Source organism: Pteropus vampyrus, unplaced genomic scaffold, assembly GCF_000151845.1.
Source record: "Pteropus vampyrus isolate Shadow unplaced genomic scaffold, Pvam_2.0 Scaffold256, whole genome shotgun sequence".
In the NCBI taxonomy this organism is placed as follows: domain Eukaryota; kingdom Metazoa; phylum Chordata; class Mammalia; order Chiroptera; family Pteropodidae; genus Pteropus; species Pteropus vampyrus.
In genome coordinates, this window is record NW_011889037.1 from 1,341,990 (window position 1) to 1,349,498 (window position 7,509).

Sequence of the window (7,509 nt, forward strand, 5' to 3'; positions counted from 1 at the left end):
GGACAGCCCGCAGCGGGGGCGTGAGGCCTCAGCCTGGCGTCACCGACTCCCAGGCGCTGCGATCGGAAGGCCTCGCGGTCCCGGAGATGTCAAAATGTCTACAAAGTGCTCGGTGTTGAGCAGGTCCAGCAAACTGTGTCCAGGAATAAATGACAGTCATCGAAGAGAAGACTGCATCCTCCTTGGGGACCCAGCCCTGCGCCTGCGGCCTGTCGGGGCACCGGGGCAGATGCGCAGAGGCCTCATAGCCCGTCCCCCAGCCCCGCATGGTCACGCCCCAGCTCAGCAGCCGTGTGTCAGCGAGGACGAGCTGTTTGCGTTTCACTCCCAGTGCATGGAAGAGCGTTTCTATGAAACATGGCGGGCCAGTCCCGTGCTTGGGTGTCGTGGCGACTTCGGATTGCCACACACCCTCCCGAAGCTTTATTTTCCATTTTTTCGTAGCCAGGTAGCACCTGTCAAGGGCCTGACCTGATCTCAGGGCCATACCCGAGGGACCTGCTCCAAGGAGTTTTGTCCTGGTTTGGAATCACCTTTCAGAAGGACCGCGGTGCAGAGAAAGACCCAGAACATCTGAAGTTCTGAAGTCTGTGCTGGCTTTCAGCTAAAGGGGCATTCAGAGGGTGCGGCAGCCAGGGAGGGCTTCCTGGAGGAGGTGGGCCCAAGTGGTGCCGCTGCTCCGCGTGGAGCTCAGAGGGCCCAGGGCGCGGTGCCCCGGGCGGCCCTGCGGGCAGGCCAGTGTCCCCGTGACCATCCCTCGCTGGCCCTAGAGTGCGCTAGTGTTGGACGGAGTGTGGAATCGCCCCCTTTCCCTGCCCGTTGCCAGAGTGCAGCCTGCAGGACCCAGGTGGGCCAGACGGGCAGGCGGTCGGGGGCCGGCAGGCACGCCCCGAACCCCGGGCCCGGAAGAGGAAGCCCAGCTTCTGCCCCTGGAGACAGAGGTGCCGGTGTCCAGGGTTAGTGAGCAGTGCCGGCTGCTGTTCGGCTCGGGGCTGCGGAGGGCCGAGCCCACGCGCTGGTGCCTGTGTGGAGCCGCATCCCGCGGGCTGTGAATGCACTGTGTGGCCGCTGCCACACCCTTGGGGACCTCGAGTGGCGGGGCTGCCGGATGCCGTGCGGCACAAGCTGGGCGACCTGCACCGGGCGGCCCCTGGTCCTGGCCTTCATGCTGTGGAGCAGGGGGTGGCCAGAACCTTCTCCTGCCAGGCTCTGTCCCCCAGGGGCTTGGCCTGCACTGCCCAGAGGCGAGTTCCTGCCCCGCCTCATCGCGGGCGGAGCCCAGAGACGTTCTCCCCCGGGCCGTCACTGCCCCCATGCGGGGGCCTAGGAGCCCGTGTTCAGCCCCTTCTGCCTTTTATGGGGCGGGCGCACAGTGGCTCAGATGGCATCAGGGTGGTGACGGTGGTGACAGTAGTGAGGCAGTGGTGACCTCCAGGGCTGCGGCCACACTAGGGTTTCTGTCCTGGGGCCCTGGGCTCCTCGGCCTCTGCCTTTCACGCGGAGAAGCCCTCCTGCCTCCTCACGGGCTTGGGGGCTTGTGGCACTGTCGGTCGGAGGCTGATGAGGGCTGAGGGGTGGTTGTGCTGGGGCCACAGGGGGGCCGGGCGAGCGCGTGGCTGAGCGGACGTGCCATTGACGGCAGAGCAGCTGTGCAGACGGGGGCCAGCCGGGCGCTCCTCTCTCTGCCTGTCGTCCAGCCCGTGTCCCAGGCCTCTGTTCCCCTGGCCTTCTGTCCTGAACCCTGGGAACGTGCTCTTTGGCTTGGGGTCGGAGGACAAGGGCCGCAGGGCAGGCCCAGACCCAGGGCCGAGGGGCCGGTCCGCTGCTTCTCCCTTCGCCCCTCCGCCGCCGTCCCTGCTGGTCACTGACGAGAACCCCCTGCCCGTCCTGCCCAGGACACACGTGTCTGGACTGTCACCCTGTGCAGGTGTCCTAGACACGGAAGGGGGTGGGGGCGGGGTCGCTGGGGCTTGTTCGCTTGTGTGTCTGGCTCCGTCAGTGTCCTCTGCGTTCTTGGCGCCCTCCCCCTCGTCACGGACCTGCAGCGGAGCGATGCGACAGTGAGGGTGACGGGTGACGGCTGTGGTGCCCGGGCCTCGGCCGAGCCGCTGACGCGATGCAGTTATAGACAGGAGGGGCCTGGAGGGAGGTGAGCGGGGACGAGGGGCAACGTGGGTCATTTCTCTGAGCTTCCCCACGCCCGGGGCCCAGGTAGGTGCTGAGTTAGGTGCATGGGGCATTTCTAATTCCTCCCCTTGTCCTTGACCTTGAAACAGGGCCAGAAAATACATGAAGAACTTTAAAACAAAGTGGAAGCAACACACATTTTTGACCAACAGCCAGCACGGACTTTGTCCCCTGCTCTGCTGCCGGCCCATGGGGCGTGGGGTGCGCATTCGGACAAGGCCACCGCCTCCCTGGGTGAGGGGAGTGAGCTGCGTGTGAGCCTCTGCCTGTTTGCTGACCCCTCGCCCGTGGGAGCTTGTGTCCCGGCCCCTCGTGCAGGGTCAGTGCGGGGCCGGTCAGGGTCAGGAGTGCCCGTCGAGTGGCCTGCCCGCAGGGCCGCACCCACAGGCCGGGATGGGGCCGGGTTCCCGGCCTCGTGGTCATGGTCGTGCAGACGCCCTCTCCGGGTGGCCCGCGAGTCCTCCCGTGCTCCCAGCCGCGGACCCCTGCTCCGTGAGCTCCGTGTCCGTTCTGGATGCGGGGGCCGGTCAGCTGTCTGTGGTCTTTTATTTTGTTAGTTTTGTCTTTTCGGAAGGTCAGGAGTCACGTTTCGATGTCGTGGGCGTCTTCTCTGGTGGTTCCGCTGTTGTACTCCATCTCGAAAGCCTGCCTGCTGCGAGGTCCCAGGGTCGCCGAGAGCTTTATGCTTTTAGCTTTCGCATTGCTGCCCGTGACCCACGCCGCGGTCCCGTCTGAGTGGCCGTCTCGCTGCTCGGTCGGGTGAAGACTGTCTCTTCCCCACTGAGTTCCTCGCGCTTCTGGCCACAGGTGGACTGCGTCGCCTGCACCGCCGCCTCGTCTCTGCTCCTGCGCGTCTGCGCGTCCCACGCTGTCTCGGTTACGGTGACTACACAGTACGTAGAGATGGCTTGGGACCCACTTCCTCCTGTTTTGCGAGGGAGTCTGTGTAGAACTGGTCTCATCCTTCCCTTGAATGCTTGGCAGCCCTCCCCAAAGCAGCCGCCTGAGCCCGGCGCCTTCGCCGTGGGAAGATTTAAACTACCGCTTCATTAATGCTCTAGTGCTGTCTGTGCTGTTTCTGCTCAGAGGAGCTTTGATCCTTTATGTTTTCCCGGGAACTAACCCGTTTCATCTGAGTTTTCAGGTTGATCGTGGGGAGTTGTTCACAGCAGCACGGCGCGCGCTGAGCGCCTGTGGGGTCGGGGGCGAGGCCTCTCGCCTTCCTGATGTTGCTAATTTGTATCCTCTGTATTTAGTTGTCGATTAGTCTGACTTTCAGTCTATCAATTTCGTCGATTGTTTCAAAGAGCCAGATTGGATTTCGTAGCTTTTCTGTTTGTCCGGTGTCAGCGTGCGTGATTGATTTCTGCCAGTCTGTATCATTGTCTTCCTTCTGCCTGCTTTGGGGTTCATCCGCTCTCGTCAGACTGTTGACTTGAGTCCCTTCTAACGTGTTTACTGCTAAACATTCTCCCCCGTGCACGGCTTTGCTCGCAAACTTGCATATGCTGTGTTTTCGTTCAGTTAAAAATATCCTCTATGTTCCTTTGTGATAACTTCTTTTGCTAATGGTTATTTAGAAGTACGTTGTTTAATTTTCAAATAATTCTATTTCCAGATATCTTTCTGGTCCTCTTTCTAGTTTAATTCTGTTGCAATCAGAGAATGTCTTTTGTGTGGTTTCAGCTATTATTAATATGTCGAGACTGGCTTTCTGGTCACTTGGCAGCAGTGTGTACCCGATCTGCTGGACTCTCCGATAAATGTCATCCAGGTCAAGGTGACCAACGGTGCTCGCGTCCGAGTATGCCTTGACATTCTGTTGACCGGTCTGTTAGCCACCGAGACGCCGGCAGCTCCGACGGTCTGCGGATTTGTCTGTTTCTCCTTTCGGTTCTGGCAGTTTCTGCGTCCCGTGTTTTCAAGCTGTGATCATAGGGGCATGCGTGTTTGGGAGCGTTTTGTCTTCTCGATCTGTTGACTCCTTTATCATTTAAAAATGTCCTTTTCATCCGCAGCTGTGTGTGCTGTTCTGAGCTCCACTGTGAGGCCGGCGCAGCCACACCAGCTTTCTCGTGCCTGCCGTTGCACGGGGTGTCCCCAGCCTCCCGTTCATCAGCTCCCTCTGCTTCCGTGTGCAGAGCGGGTTTCTCGTGTGGAGTCTGGTGGGGTTTGCTTCGCATCCCACCCGACCACGTCTGCTTTGGAGGGGAACGTCCACCGGAGCTTCCGGTGACGGTGGACAAGGCCCGTCACCTGCGCGCCAGCGTGGCAGCCATTGGCCACGCGTGGACTGTATTGGACGACTTAGGTTTAGACCATTTATCTTTAGTGTAAACACCAGTATTTTTAGGGTTATCTCGCATCTCGACGTTTGCTGTCTCTGTTTCCGTTTGTTCTCTCTTTTCTTCCTTCCTTTTTGAGGGTGGTCGGGTGTTGTTGAGTTTTCCATTTTACCGCCACTGTCGGCTTCTGAGTTACACCTGTGCATTGTTCGTCACTGCTTGCTTTAGAGTTTATGCTACGTATCTTGAGTTTTTCACGCCTGCCTTCGAATGCATTGCCTCGTTTTGCACACGGTGTGCAGACGTCACGGCTGTTGACTTCCGTGTCCCCTTCCCGTCCCCCAGGTGGTTTTCGTGCATTTACCACGGCACGCGTTCGTGATAGCACATCGTTGCTGACCGCGCACTGTCGATTCTGCTTCAATAATCAGTCGTCTTTTAAATAAATCAGAAACGAGACCAAGTGCCTTTTTCGTCTGCCGTCACACTCACTGTCCCAGCCCGCTTCCGTGTTTCCTGTGACCTGACGGACTTTTTGAAAACATTTCCCGTAGTGCACATCTGGCTGGAGCAGAGTCTCTCAGCTTCTTTCGTGTGTGTCAAATGAATCTTTGTTTTGCCCGTATTTTTGGAATATTTTTCCACTGGGTATCGCATTCTGGAGGAAAGTTTCCCCCTTTCCCTCGGCGCTGTGCAGGTGTCGCCGCGTTGTCTCTCGGCGCCCGTGGTTCCTGCTGGAAGGACGAAGCGCTTTCCACGTTCTGTTCTGCGTGATGCGCGCGTTTTTCTCTGGCCCCTTTAAAGTTTCTTCCTTATCACGGGTTTCCTGCAGTTTTGACTGTAATGCGCCTTGGGCTTCGTATTTCTAATAAGTATTCTGCTTGGAATGTATTGAAATTCCTGGAACCGAGTGTTTGTTATTGCATACAATTTGGGTCCTTTCGTCCTTATTTCTTGAAATGCTTGTCGTTCGCTTGCTCCCCATTCCGCGGCTCTCCCGTGTGACCCTGTTGCTGGACGGGCCCCGTGGACCCTGCCGCGGTCACCTTTGCTGTCTTGCCCACTCCGCTTCAGTTCGTCGAGCATCCGTGGCTCGTCCCCACGTTCACTGATCTTTGTCTTCAGTGTCTCGTCTGCCCACCCGGGCAGTAGAAGCTTCGCCCCATGTGTCCCCTTTGTACCCTCCGAGAGCCGTCCCGTGCCCCCTCTGCTCCGTGCGCGTGAGTGCGTCTGTGCCTCCGGTCAGTGCCCTTCTCTGTGACCTCAGCCCTGCTGGCCCTTCTGGGTCTGATTTTCCGTTGACCGATTGTCCTCGTGGTTGGGGGTCACATTTCCTTGCCTCTTCACATGTCTGGGAAGTTTGAATTGTGAATTTCGTGTCCTTTTGTGTTGGATTTGATTGTTTCCCTTGGAGGAGAATTGGACTGTGTTCCAGGTCCATTAGGTCACCCGCGGGTCACCTTGATCTCTTCAAGGCTTATTTTAAAAATCTTTCAGGGCACCCTAGGGCAGTCTTAACCCTAACAAATTCAGCTCCTAATACGTGACCCTCCGCGGTCACTGCTGGGTGCCCCGTGCGCTCAGTGAGGTCTCATCCACCCTCTTCCCGCGTGACCGCTCCCTGGTCAGACCTCGCTCCTCAGAAGCCGCCCTTTGCCTGGGCAGGTGGGGTCTCTCCGTTCTACACACAGACGTGTGTTTGTCCACGGGCCAAGGGGACCGGGTAAGGGTCCTAGAGCTCCTGCTGCAGGGAAGCCGCCAGGACCTCTGGTGTCCATCTCCTGGGCCAGAGACACCGGGCCCCACGGGGGCCTCTTCCTCGCTCTGCGGGGAAAGCTGGGCGACTTGGAGTCTGTTCTCGCAGGGTGGCAAATGGTGGCCGGAACGTAGCTGCTGGTGGGGCGGGTGGTGCTGGGCCTGCCCCCTGGTGACGGGAGCTGAGTCCTCTCTAGTGCCATGCCTGTTTCATGAGAACGAGGCTTATTTTTTTATCTTAATTTCTCTGTACCGTTGGCCCCCAAATTCCTGTTTCCATCGCCTGCCTCTGACGTGGGAGTCAACCCCACGCTGCCCGCAGCTGGCACTGCGCCTCCGTACCGTGTGCCCGTTTCTCCTGTGTTTCCTGTGGTGAACGGCCCCCTCCACACTGGTCGTGCTGACCAGACGTCTGGGCACAGTGGACGCGAAGACACCAGCTCTTTCCCCAGGACCTCTGATGTCCCTCTCTGTGCCCTTGCCTCTGCCCAAATTCGAGCCCTGTCATTTGTCACCTGTGCTAGATGCAGAGGCTCAATCGATATTCCTGCAGTGTCCCCCTGCCCCCCGCGGGTTGCGAGACCCGGTAGCGTGGGTGGCAGCTCGCAGAGTGGCTCGCAGAGCCTCCGCCGGCCTCGCGGCGCGCAGTTCGCTGACACAGGTGTCCGGCGGGCGCCCAGCCTTTCCTTAGCGCTGCTGCTTCGTGTGCTGGGCACAGACGAGGTCACGCTGCTGCAGCAGAGCCGCCCAGTCGGGGGATCCCTCGTCTCCCCCAGGCAGCTGCCCAGACTCCTCCAGCGGTGGCCCCTGCCTCGTGCTACCTTCACCTGGGGGGTGTGGTGGGGGGCAGGGGGGATCGCAGGCTGGCAGGTTCCTTTGGAAACGTGAGGGGACATGGCCACGTCACTCCTTAGCCTCCACGGTGGGAATCCAGTCCCACGGGCACTGTCCACTCTTGGCTGCAAGGAAGGCCGGGAAGTGCCCTCTGCGGCTGGTGGCCGTGCGCCCAAGACAGGGGAGCCTGGGTCTGTGGGGACAGCTGGAGCTGCCCGTGGGCCTCGCCCGGGCCCCAGGGGCGTCCCACGCGCCTCCCACGCGCCTCCCAGATTTCCGCGGGGAAGGAGGTCGGACCTGGTGGAGGACTGGCGCCTGTCGGGGTTCCTGGGCCTGGCGTCCTCGCCCGGAACCTCGGCGCGCCTCCTCCTGCCCCTGCGGCCTGCCCGCGGCGGCTCCGGGTGTCCACCAAACCCGCGGCTGCCCGCGGCTGTCAGGATAGCCAGGG

At 60.1% G+C, this 7,509-nt stretch overlaps 1 protein-coding gene across 2 annotated transcripts in view; it reads left to right on the plus strand.

Moving 5' to 3' along the window:
* LOC111729334 overlaps positions 1–7,509 on the plus strand; it is a 50,917-nt gene that overhangs the window by 8,656 nt on the left and 34,752 nt on the right. The window lies entirely within an intron of this gene.